Source organism: Mus caroli, unplaced genomic scaffold, assembly GCF_978045245.1.
Source record: "Mus caroli unplaced genomic scaffold, Mus_caroli_1 scaffold_15, whole genome shotgun sequence".
In the NCBI taxonomy this organism is placed as follows: domain Eukaryota; kingdom Metazoa; phylum Chordata; class Mammalia; order Rodentia; family Muridae; genus Mus; species Mus caroli.
Window position 1 is genome coordinate 93,134,179 of NW_028227270.1, and position 13,185 is coordinate 93,147,363.

A 13,185-nucleotide genomic window follows, 5' to 3' on the forward strand; every position below is an offset into this window, starting at 1 on the left:
AAATAAAATGCCATTTTGCTCTAGTTGCTACAGCCCCATGCAATGCTTGGGGTTATGCTCTGTAGCTGACTAGTTAGAGAGAAGCATTGTACATGATTATAGTTTATTTTGAACATAGATATTGACATATCTGACAGCAGAAAATGCCTAAGATACAGACAGCCATATTTTCAGATGTCAAGCTGATGTCCACTCATTATTAATTGTGCATTAGAAGTTTGGAATATTATATAAAATTTGTGTTTATGTTGTACAAACCAATGTCTGTAATAGAGGCTCTCATGTACCTTTTTGAACAATTTTCCTTTCCAGAGCCTGATCTTTTATTAGACCAAGGGAATGCATAAAACTAACAAGCAAACAAAATCTGCCAACCATGGTCATTAGCCGCAAAGACTTAAACTTAAGGCATTTAAGTAAAGATTTGACGTGTTTAAATTTTTTTATTATTTTGATGAGCTTTTTAAATTTTCTTAGCTTTATCATTAATTTAATTATGCACTTTACATCCTGGTTGTAGCCCCCCTTCTCCTTCGAGTCCCTCCCTCATACTTTGCATCTCCACATCTCTTTTCTCCTTTTCCTCTGTGAAATGGGTACCAACTTGTCTTGGCACACCAATGATCAGCAAGACTAGGTGTATTCTCTCCTACTGAGACCAGCTAGTGCAAGAAGTCCAAAGGCAGGCAACAGTGTCAGAGACAGCCACAACTCTAATTATTAGGGAACTCACATGAAGACAAACTGCACATCTGTTACATATGTGTAAAGGGGCTAGGTCCATCCGTGAATGGCCTTTGGATGACTTTTCAGTCCAATGAGTCCCCTACTTTTATTTCCAAATTTACCTTGGACCTATTTAAGTATTTATTTTAAACTTTTTTGTTATGTTGTGCAGAAATGTTAAATGAAGTTTTAGTAATAAAAGTCAAGATAAAATTTATTTTGCTAATGCCTTTGTCAAACAGGTGAAGTTACACTCCATGGTGTCACCACCTCATTGCTATACAGCTGCTTGCCAGATTCCAGTAATAAAGCTACCAGGATTCTTGAATCCTAGTTCATAAGACATGAATTTCTGTCTTTTTCTTCTGCCTAACCTTCCTTCAGGCAACTGCCAAGATTCAGAGTGTGTTTGCTCTGTTGTTTTTCCTTCAAACATTAATAAAATTGTCCAAGAATTCTTTTAACAAGACTAAGAACCCAAGAGGAGTATTTAGATCCCCTAGTAATACCATGGACAATAAGATTTGTCTGACAACCACAAGCCACTAAAGATCAGAGTGACGGAAGTCACAATCTTATGTTTCTTGGAATCAGAAGACAAGCGGAGTTACCTCCAAACATCTCATCTCTCCTGACTTAATGAAGACAGGGTCTTTTTGGCTTATTCCTCGATAGTTGAGTAGATAATATTTTTCATTCATAGGGGCAAATGGAGGGAAAATGTGACATTATTCCTCAGCTGAATGCCTATGAAGTAACAGATTTTCAAAAAAACCTAGCATCTAGTGAACACAACAAATAACAATTTTAGAAAACTCAAGAGGGAAGTAAGAGTGATCCCATGCTGTTTCAAAGCCTGTTGTGATGGGGGACATTCCTCCCTGCTTCTTGGTAGAAACTGCAGTTTGAATCAATGTCTTTCAACATGAGAGGAGAAGCAGCAGAGACAGAAAAAGACACCATATATGGTAAAGTGTCTTACTGTGAAAGACACTGGACTCTGAGTCATCACAACTGTGTGTCTAAGGAAATAATTATTGTGTCCTATGAGAGAGGAACCTGACATTGTCAGTGAATTAATTTTGCACTCCACCTGTTAATAAATATTCACTATCATGTTAATAATGTCAAAATGTTCCCATGTCTCCCAATTCTCTGTCCAAATATCAGAAAATCAAAGGAATAGAGGCTAATCTGTAAAAGAGGGGAAGAAAGGTCACGGAACTGCTAATCCCTGTCTTCCTGGATTTGTGATCTCAACCACTAGAGGATGAGGGGATAATACTAGGCACAATGATTGTGAGGTGCACGGAATGAGGGGACAGTGCAAACAGTGTGACTATGACTTACAGAGAGAAAGGAGATGTACTAAGCAACGTAAGTGGGAGATGCAGTTGTATTTGTGCTAGAAGATTCATATGTAACATTTTTTTTTCAACCAAAGGTGGTTAGCTTAGCTAGGGCTCCTGTTTCCAGTACCTTCTCCTTCCTGCTAATGTTAATTGGCCAATAAGATCAAATTGTGAAACTGAACTCCCATCTCTGAGATACAACACTCTCATGATCTATGGCAGGAATAAAACACAGAAGCCATTTTTGCTAAATGTGTTTGCTAGCCTGGTTTGGGTTCTGGTACAGTGTTTTGGAAAACTAAATTCCCTTGTTGAGCTAAATTTATGTATAAAATATAATATATACTATGAAATATATATATGTATATATATTCATGTATGTATTTAGTAACACATGTTAATAGGCTTCCTTCATGCCTAGCATACCAAAGTGTGTTCTTATAGGAGCTGACAGATGCTCAAGAGATGAGATGTTCCTTGATTTTAGACATGTATTTGACAAAAGGACAATGAATAAACAGGTTTTGTTTATCTTACTAAATGAACACTATATGTCCTCAGTCTTTAACTATTCTTTATGTAGTATGAATTCTGATGTTATACACTATCCTACATTTTGGAGCAAATCAATTCTGAATCTTAAACTTTAGGCCCAATAAAAGTAGAACTTTGTGATTGAGATTCAAATAGTCAGGCGATGACTGGGCTAGCATCATCTGTTGAGGTAGTTAGGCATCCATCTTTCTGCCCAAGAAGGTACAGTTTAAGCAACTGCAAATAGCAGTTATTTTCTACTGTGATCCATGGATTTGATTTTCTGTGTAAAGTACCCTTGGTTCATTTTCCCAACACTCTGTAAATAGAGAACTTTTGGCGTATAACATCGACTGGGATTAAATGGAATAGAATTAAATGGAATAGAATTAAATGGAATACTGCTTATGGTTCTTAATGTCCTTATTTTCTATACTTCTGAGCTCAATGATGGTGTAAGGGGACTGTAGGAAGCCTCTTTCATAGACATTTGTAGACTATCAGGCAGAAATTATTATTTTTATACTCCAAATCTATATCATGAAAGGCTTGTTATATGTTTACATTAATGCAAAAAAAATCATTATGTTTTATGATGATATAGGATAAATTTATATATACTGCCTCTAGATATGCTTTGGAAAAGACAAGTAATTTGAAGAATTTAGAATTGAGAACAGGGAAAGCTAATCCATAGATTATGAGTGATTATTTAATTTGTAAATTTATAGTTGAAAAATATAAATAGATTTTTCTTATTTGTTTCTGAAACTAACATTTGTAATGAATGCAAACTGTTTTAGTTTGGGTTTCAATAACTGTGAGGAGACAACATGACCATGGCAAATTTTATGAAGAAAAACATTTAATTGAGGGTGTCTTACATTTCACAGGTTTAGTCTATTTGTATCATGATAGGAACCATAGCAGTATGCAGACAAACATGGCAGGAGAGGTAACTGAGAGTTCTACATCCTGATCAGCAGGAAAGACAACGAGCCACTGAGCCTTTGCTTGAGCTTCTAAAATGTCAAAGCACCTTTTCTAACAAGACCACATCTACTCTAACAAGACAACATCTCCTGTATTGCTACTCTCTATGAGTCTATGGGGAACATTTGTTTTCTTTTTTTCTTTTTTTTTTTTTTTTTTTGGTTTTTCAAGACAGGGTTTCTCTGTGTAGTCTTGGCTGTCCTGGAACTCACTCTGTAGACCAGGCTGGCCTCGAACTCAGAAATCCGCCTGCCTCTGCCTCCCAAGTGCTGGGATTAAAGGCGTGCGCCACCACGACCGGCGAACATTTGTTTTCAAACTGACACAAAATGTTAAGTATTTGCTAAACAAAACATCTCCAAAGATAAAATAAGATGCATTTCTTCCTTGCAAAGAGAAGTGTTTTAAAACTCAATCACATTTGCACAGAAAAACTTAGTGACAATAAGAAAAGCAGAGAAGTGTAAGCAGCTGTTTGCCTTGGGGCATAATTATGTAACCACTTCTTGGTCTTACATGGTTATTTTTGTTTGTTTGTTTCTTTGATTTTTCTTTATTATGTCTGAAATTGGAGATGTGAAGACAAGCAGATCTACTTCTTGAAGATGCTTCAATTACTAGATGGTTCAAAAGGTTTTTCCAGGCATTCGTGCATTTTGACACTATTTTCCTAGGACTTGTCACTAAGCAACTGGAATCAATCTTATTAAAACAAGAAGACAACAGTGGGTTCACATAATAGTTGCTCAAAGAGGCTGTGATATCATTTCCCTTTACTATCCATGTGCATATTTAAAATAATCATTTGAAGCCAGGCATGGTGGCGCACGCCTTTAATTCCAGCACTCAGGAGGCAGAGGCAGGCAGAGTTCTACAAAGTGAGTTCGAGGAGAGCCAGGGCTATACAGAGAAACCCTGACTCGAAACCCCCCCCCCAAAAAAAAAAAAAACCAAAAAAAAAAAAAAAACAGCAACAACAAAAAAAAACCCCACCACTACCACCACCACCAAAAACATTTGAAGGTGATAGAAGGGTAGAATTGTAAAATGTAGGCACTTACCATGTATTACAGACTTTTAGAGGGGATAAACTCAGAAATGTCAGTAGAGTGCTTATGAAGTTTCTAGTGAAGTGCTAATACCCACGAATGTTATCTCTCCCAGTTCCTATTTTTCTTCTCCTGTTTATTTTATTAGTTATTTAAGCAAGAATTGTTGGCCCACAGAAGGCTTATGCCATTGAGCAAGAATGGAGACTGGATTGTAAGTGCAGGAGTATATTGAGATACATAATGATGCTCGATATAAAACATCATAGATAATGCATGGTGAAACAGAAGAAGTGAGAGATGAAAGCGTCTGTGTGTTAGGGCTGGCATTACGTGGAGACCTGTCATCACACAGAGGGACAGCTGTATAGTGAAGAAAACCACATAGCATATACTCAATATATTTCTGCAGGTGGATTTCAACTATGACCCAGGTAGAGACAGAGCAACCAGACATCAACTTTTGGAAAAAGAAGCAGAAATAGAAACAGTAGACACTTGAAAGCTAAGAGAAATTAGTGAACTTGTAGGTATACTAAACTCTGCCAACACAGCTTGTAATCGTAACATATGATAAATGCGATTGTGTTGGCATCACACAAGTTTATATTAATGGATATTTAAGCATGAAAGTCAATGTCATTTCAAACTTTCCTACAGAGTAGTAGTAAGCCATAGGGTAGGAATTATGCAAGGGTCCCATACTGTTAAATTGTCACTTACCAGATTTCACATATAATTTATCAGGTGCGCAATATAATTTTCCTTTTGTTGTTCATTTTCCCTGGAAGTGTGATTAATATACCTATTATGGTTTCTGTGACAATCAACAGTATACCAAAGCCAGTGTTTGGCTTCGGTTGAATTTTCTGAGTTTAGTAGAATTCATACAAATAGTATGAATGTGAATCTATTCAGTGTGTTTCCTACACTGGCTTACTCCATTCTGGAATAGGAAGGAAAAATTATGGTATCTGTTGAAAACCCTGATTTTGAGCCTTAAAGTAATGGTAGACTACGTATTTGGGAAATGATGAAATATTCAATTTCTTGGGGATTCCCAATATAAAAACTAACCAGTGATCAGAATGCTAATGCATCTGATGTGTAATTAATTTTAAGAGTTCTGAAAAATGAAATTAACATACTAAGGAAATGATCTTTTTACTTTAATTTCAAACATTGATCTTTAGTCATTGATCTATAGTTATATAACTTTCAAAGCCCCTGGACCCTTCTGAGTTAGCTCTTTTCACTGTCCTAAAAGTTATCATTTGACAAACAGAACTAAAACTGGCATGCCGACACCCTTAAGTCTCCTCTGCAACAAAGGCTGCACCTTTATGAGTGGCCTCTCAGAGTCATTCTGCAGGGCCACCAACCCATCACACAATATCAAGCCTTCAGTGATCGCCATGACCACTCTTGGTTTCAGAAGAAGTACAATGAGAAGGCCTCTGAACATGGCCACTTTCAACTGCCAACTTGATGTGCTGCCTAAGTTACTTTGGACCACAGATTCTGTTTGCTGACTCTAAAACAAAACAACACACACACACAAACACACACACACACACACACACACAAACAAAAATCATATCTCAGGAGATTTTTTTTCTAATGGCATTGACTTTTTTTTGTAAATAACAATTATTCAACTTCATCTCATCTGCAGCCATTATCACAGTGTGCTAGCTAGCTTTCTGTCAACATGTCACAAGACAGAGTCATTTGACAGAGAGGACTTCAGTTGAGGAAGTGTTTCCCTCAGTCTGAAATGTAAACAAGTCTGTGAGGGCAATTTCCTGGTTAATGATAGATGTGGGAGTGCCAAGCTCAATGAAGGTAGTGCCATCTTAGGGCAGGTGGCGTGAAGTGGTATAAGAAAGTGAAGTGAGTAAGCCATGGGAAGTGAGCCATTGAATGACATTTCTCCTTGCTCTTTGCTTCCATTTTGACCTCCACTTCCTGCTTGATTTCTGGGCCTGAGTTCCTTCAGTGATGAACGGTGATGAGATACTATAAGCCAAACCAACTTTCCTCCCAAATTGGTATGGGTCAGTGATTTTATCATAGCAATAGAAACCTAGCCAAGATACACAGTGATACACTAATATTTCACTTGCATGGACTCTGAATCTAACGTATTACATGGGCAGCCCTGAGAGAATATATGCTTTCCCCTGAAGCTTCACAAGCCAGTCCTCCATCATCTATACTTTCACCAATATTATCACTACCCCAAGGGCCCACAAAACAGCAACATTATATGATCTGAGCCCTTCCCTTCCCTTCCCTTCCCTTCCCTTCCCTTCCCTTCCCTTCCCTTCCCTTCCCTTCCCTTCCCTTCCCTTCCCTTCCCTTCCCTTCCCTTCCCTTCCCTTCCCTTCCCTTCCCTTCCCTTCCCTTCCCTTCCCTTCCCTTCCCTTCCCTTCCCTTCCCTTCCCTTCCCTTCCCTTCCCTTCCCTTCCCTTCCCTTCCCTTCCCTTCCCTTCCCTTCCCTTCCCTTCCCTTCCCTTCCCTTCCCTTCCCTTCCCTTCCCTTCCCTTCCCTTCCCTTCCCTTCCCTTCCCTTCCATACTTTCATAATCCTTCCCCCACACCACATAGTCAGGTCCACCCTAGTGATACTTGGCTTCTCCTCTGCCAGGTTCAGTTCTAGTTTGCTTCCTGATGCTGTGAACATCCTGCCCAAAAGCAACTAGGAAAGGAAATGGGTAATTTCAGCTTATCTTTTAAATTCCTAGTCCACCATTGAAAGAAATTAGGGTAAGAACTGAAGTAGGAACAGAGGCAGGAATCACACAGGCTTGCTAACTGGTTTCTTCCCAGCTTCTTTTTCTCCTTGCTTCCCATGACCAACTTTGTGTGAGTAGTGCTGCCTATTGTGGAGTGCACCATCCTACATCAATTAACAATCAGAAAAATTCCCAGAGCCTTCCCCACAGGCCAATCTGATGTATGCAACTCTTCAGTTGAGTTTCCTCTTCCCATATGATTTTAATTTGTGTTAAGTTGGCAATAGAAAGTAACTAGCACAAATAAAATTGTCAAAGTTCTGGATAGTTTGAAAAGATTGTTAGGATGTTATAAATATGAGCCACAAAACAGGAGAATGTAAAAAATAAATAAGTATAATGACAAGAACAATATAAAGTATTTACATTGAGTCACATCCACACATGCATAGAGTTCTTCATGCCTTTTGGCTTCACAGAATTAACCAGGATAGACAAGATACAGCCTTTAAAGTGCCCTTACTATAAAGACTGGACACTTTTGTCTATCTGTATCAGACCTAATTTTTAATGGAATTGTTCTAAAAATTAATTCATAGAATTAGTATATATATATATATATGCATATATATACATATATGTATGTGTGTATAAAGAATAATTTTTATTTATGATTTTGAGAATTTCATCCATGCTTACACTATTTCGTTCCTTTGCACACCTCAATTTCACCTCTCTATCTCCTGCTATGCCCCTATCTCTGTTACATTCATGACTTCATCTTTTATAATTATAATTGTTGTAGATATATAGGTATTTCTGAAACTTGTTGAGTCTGTTTGTTGTGGCTCTTATGTACATGCATTTGAGTTGGACACTTGAGATTGGAGAAGCTATCAGGGATTCCTTCCCAGTGATGAGTACTTTCACTTCTCTCAGGGTCTATTGATTGCCTATAGTTCTTCAACTATGGCAAGGCCTTCTAAATTTTCGTCTATCCTCTTTGAGTTATTAATTTCCTTTCACATATAGACATAGCCTCAATGTCTACCATTCTATTTAATTACTTTAATTAAATCATTGCTGATTTCTTTTATTGTATTTTCTAAAGGGCCCTAAGTAAAGAATACCAATGAATGTTAACTAAATAATGGAAGGAGAACCAAATCTCTTCCCCATACATGCTTTTCAGTGCCTTATGTCACAAGAGTAAAACAAAATGCTATTTTAAAAAATAGTAAAAAATTAAAATCAAGGTATCTTAGCAAATATTTGACTTCCATATTGTCTTACATCACATATTAGTATTTCCACTTTCTTCTAGCTATGAAGGTGCATTGTTTGAAATTTGAATACAGAGGCTTTCTCCTCTGCATTATATCTCATCTCGACTATTCATGTGAAGATCCTTTATGAAAATGAGCCAGAAGTCAATGAGTGCACCTACAAAATCTGCAAACCATCTTGTAGCCTTAGAATTAATCTTCCTAGATAGAGCCTCCTCAACAGTACATCCATGCATCTATGAGGAAAATTGCCTTGTGGATTCATCTTGCCACCTTTGAGTGCTGAGGCCACATTCTTCCCCAGAAGCAGGTTTGATGCCAACCCCAAGCACACTGTTCCTGTAAAGGTAGAGAAGCTAACTCACGATCTTCTCTGAAGTTACTCAGAGTCACTTTGTCTGTTCACAGTGCCCTTTGTGATATACACTGGTGTTTTTTACTGATGGAGAGTAATAAACATCTTTCACTGTACAAATTTAACTAATTAATTATATTTCCATAGGTTCAGATTTTGAAATGAGAGTCACTCCCTGTATCTTTCATTTAACTCCCAGAAGTGCTTCTGAACTCTCCTAACATTTGTATCCTAGATTGAGCCAAGGTAAATAGTTTAATGTCTTGTGGGGTTTCCCTGATTCTCAGTAATACTACACTCATGAATTTTTAATATTAGCTCAATATCAATATCATTTTGTACAGCGATGTCTTAAGGAGATCAGAGCTGAGGCATTCTCTTCTTATTTAAACTTATTTCCTGATGAAAATAAACATATAACTTCTAATTTCCTGAAACGGATGGTGAAAAGGATGAGATCATAAAAAAGGAAGTGACAGCCTGGAAGTACCAACTTGGCCCTCTAATATTATTCATTTCATCTTTGGCAGAATATTTAGTTTTTAAAAAACATTTTAAATGATTTAATGTGTATAATAGCTTAGACTTTTTATGGCCATAAAGCTATTATGATAAAATGGACTACAAAACTTGTGTGATTTTCATAGTTTTAATTTTGTACTCAAGGCAACCACTCACTCACTATGCACCTGAGGTTCTGTGGTGCTATATATAAAAAACAACATCTTGTTCTGGAAGCCAGTATAACACTGGCCCTAGGCTGCTCTGTACAACACATACTTAGAATACTTAGTTTTCTATAATGATCACTATTGTTATCCCATAAATTTATTTTTACATATGGATAAAAACAGAATTCTAAAATCCCAATAATTTTCACTTTCAAGGGGATTAATGAGCCAACATGTAGGTGCCAAGGGGAAATTTTTCTTTGACTTTAGTGACACTAGTTTGGAAAACTTCTGTTCCAAAGATGCTTTAATAAATGCAACTGGAGATGTGGAACAAAAAATTCAAGAATTAGAAATATTTATTCACAGAAATATTCAAAAGAAGAAAAATATAGCCCAGCCGGAGGACAGTGATCCACCCTGCAGGGAGCGCCATCTTGGCTCCGGGGCTCCGCCGAACTTAGTCTGCAGAGGTGAGAGTGAGGACCACAGAGGCAGACAGCTTCTGGGACAGGCGGGAGCCACAGAGCCGCTGAGGCAGCACCCTTTTGGGGCCACAGACATCCAGCACCCTCCCAGCTGGAGGACAGTGATCTGCCCTGCAGGGAGAGCCATCTTGGCTCCGGGACTCCGCCAAACTTAGTCTACAGAGGTGAGAGTGAGGACCACGGAGGCAGACAGCTTCTGGGACAGGAGGGAGCCACAGAGTCGCTGAGGCAGCACCCTTTTGGTGCTGCAGACATCCAGCACCCTCCCAGCTGGAGGAGAGTGATCTGCCCTGCAGGGAGAGCCATCTTGGCTCCGGGGCTCCACCGAACTTAGTCTGCAGAGGTGAGAGTGAGGACCACAGAGGCAGACAGCTTCTAGGACAGGCGGGAGCCACAGAGCCGCTGAGGCAGCACCCTTTTGGGGCTGCAGACATCCGGCACCCTCCCAGCTGGAAGACTGTATTCTGCCCTGCACAGGAGCCCTCTGCCTCAGGAGCAGGGAGCACATCTTGGATCCAGGACTCCTCTGAACTTAGGAACGTAGTCTGCACAGCTGAGAGTGTGCACCACAGAAGCTGACAGCTTCTGTGACCTGCCAAAGCAACACAGCATCTGGGAAAGGTCCTGTTTTCGGCCTTCTTCTTCGGCCAGGAGAAGGTCCAAACGCCAGATATCTGTACACCTTCCCTTTAAGAGGAAAGCTTATCAGCAGGGAGTGCTCTAACCACTGAAACTCAGAGGAGAGAGCCTGTCTCCCAGGTCTGCTGACAGACGATACTCAGAATCACCAGAAGAACAACCTCTGAACAGAGACAACTATAACAACTCCAGAGATTACCAGATGGCAAGAGGAAAACGTAAGAATCTTACTAACAGAAACCAAGACCACTCACCATCATCAGGACCAAGCACTCCCACTTCGCCCAGTCCAGGGCACCCCAAAACACCTGAAAAGCTAGACCTGGATTTAAAAGCATATCTCATGATGATGATAGAGAACATCAAGAAGGACTTTAAAGAACTACAGGAGAACATGGCTAAAGAGTTACAAGTCCTTAAAGAAAAACAGGAAAACACAACCAAACTGGTAGAAGTCCTTAAAGAGAAACAGGAAAACACATCCAATCAGATGATGGAAATGAACAAAACAATACTAGACCTAAAAGGGAAGTAGACACAATAAAGAAAACCCAAAATGAGGCATCGCTGGAGATAGAAACCCTAGGAAAGAAATCTGGGACCATCAGCAACAGAATACAAGAGATGGAAGAGAGAATCTCAGGTGCAGAAGATTGCATAGAGAACATCGGCACAACAATCAAGGAAAATGGAAAATGCAAAAAGATCCTAACTCAAAACATCCAGGAAATACAGGACACAATGAGAAGACCAAACCTACGGATAATAGGAGTGGATGAGAATGAAGATTTTCAACTCAAAGGACCAGTAAACATCTTCAACAAAATTATAGAAGAAAACTTCCCAAATCTAAAGAAAGAGATGCCCATGAACATACAAGAAGCCTACAGAACTCCAAATAGGCTGGACCAGAAAAGAAATACCTCCCGACACATAATAATCAGAACAACAAATGCACTAAATAAAGATAGAATACTAAAAGCAGTAAGAGAAAAAGGCCAAGTAACATATAAAGGGAGCCTATCAGAATTACACCAGATTTCTCACCAGAGACTATGAAAGCCAGAAGATCCTGGACAGATGTTATACAGACACTAAAAGAACACAAATTCCAGCCCAGGCTACTATACCCAGCCAAACTTTCAATTAACATAGATGGAGAAACCAAAGTATTCCACGACAAAACCAAATTCACACATTATCTCTCCACGAATCCAGCCCTTCAAAGGATAATAACAGGAAAAAACCAATACAAGGACGGGAACCACGCCCTAGAAACAACAAGAAGGTAACCCCTCAACAAACCTAAAAGAAGACAGCCACAAGAACAGAATGCCAACTTTAACAACAAAAATAACAGGAAACACAATTACTTTTCCTTAATATCTCTTAATATCAATGGTCTCAACTCCCCGATAATAAGACATAGACTAACAAACTGGCTACACAAACAAGACCCAACATTTTGCTGCTTACAGGAAACTCATCTCAGAGAAAAAGATAGACACTACCTCAGAATGAAAGGCTGGAAAACAATTTTCCAAGCAAATGGTATGAAGAAACAAGCTGGAGTAGCCATTCTAATATCTGATAAGATTGACTTCCAACCCAAAGTCATCAAAAAAGACAGGGAGGGGCACTTCATACTCATCAAAGGTAAAATCCTCCAAGAGGAACTATCAATCCTGAATATCTATGCTCCAAATACAAAGGCAGCCTCATTCATTAAAGAAACTTTAGTAAATCTCAAAGCACACATTGCACCTCATACAATAATAGTGGGAGACTTCAACACACCACTTTCACCAATGGACAGATCATGGAAACAGAAACTAAACAGGGACACAGTGAAACTAACAGAAGTTATGGATCAAATGGATCTGGCAGATATCTACAGAACATTTTACCCTAAAACAAAAGGATATACCTTCTTCTCAGCACCTCATGGTACCTTCTCCAAAATTGACCACATAATTGGGCACAAAACAGGCCTCAACAGATACAAAAATATTGAAATTGTCCCATGCATCCTATCAGATCACCATGGACTAAGGCTGATCTTCAATAACAAAATAAATAATAGAAAGCCAACATTCACGTGGAAACTAAACACCACTCTTCTCAATGATACCTTGGTCAAGGAAGGAATAAAGAAAGAAATTAAGGACTTTTTAGAGTTCAATGAAAATGAAGCCACAACATACCCAAACTTATGGGACGCAATGAAAGCATTTCTAAGAGGAAAACTCATAGCTCTGAGTGCCTCCAAAAAGAAACTAGAAAGAGCACACATTAGCAGCTTGACAACACACCTAAAAGCACTAGAACAAAAGGAAGCAAATTCACCCAAAAGGA

At 38.8% G+C, this 13,185-nt stretch overlaps 1 pseudogene; it reads right to left on the reverse strand.

Annotated features, from left to right (window-relative positions):
* LOC110308481 (lysophospholipid acyltransferase LPCAT4-like) overlaps positions 1–13,185 on the reverse strand; it is a 39,353-nt pseudogene that overhangs the window by 4,172 nt on the left and 21,996 nt on the right.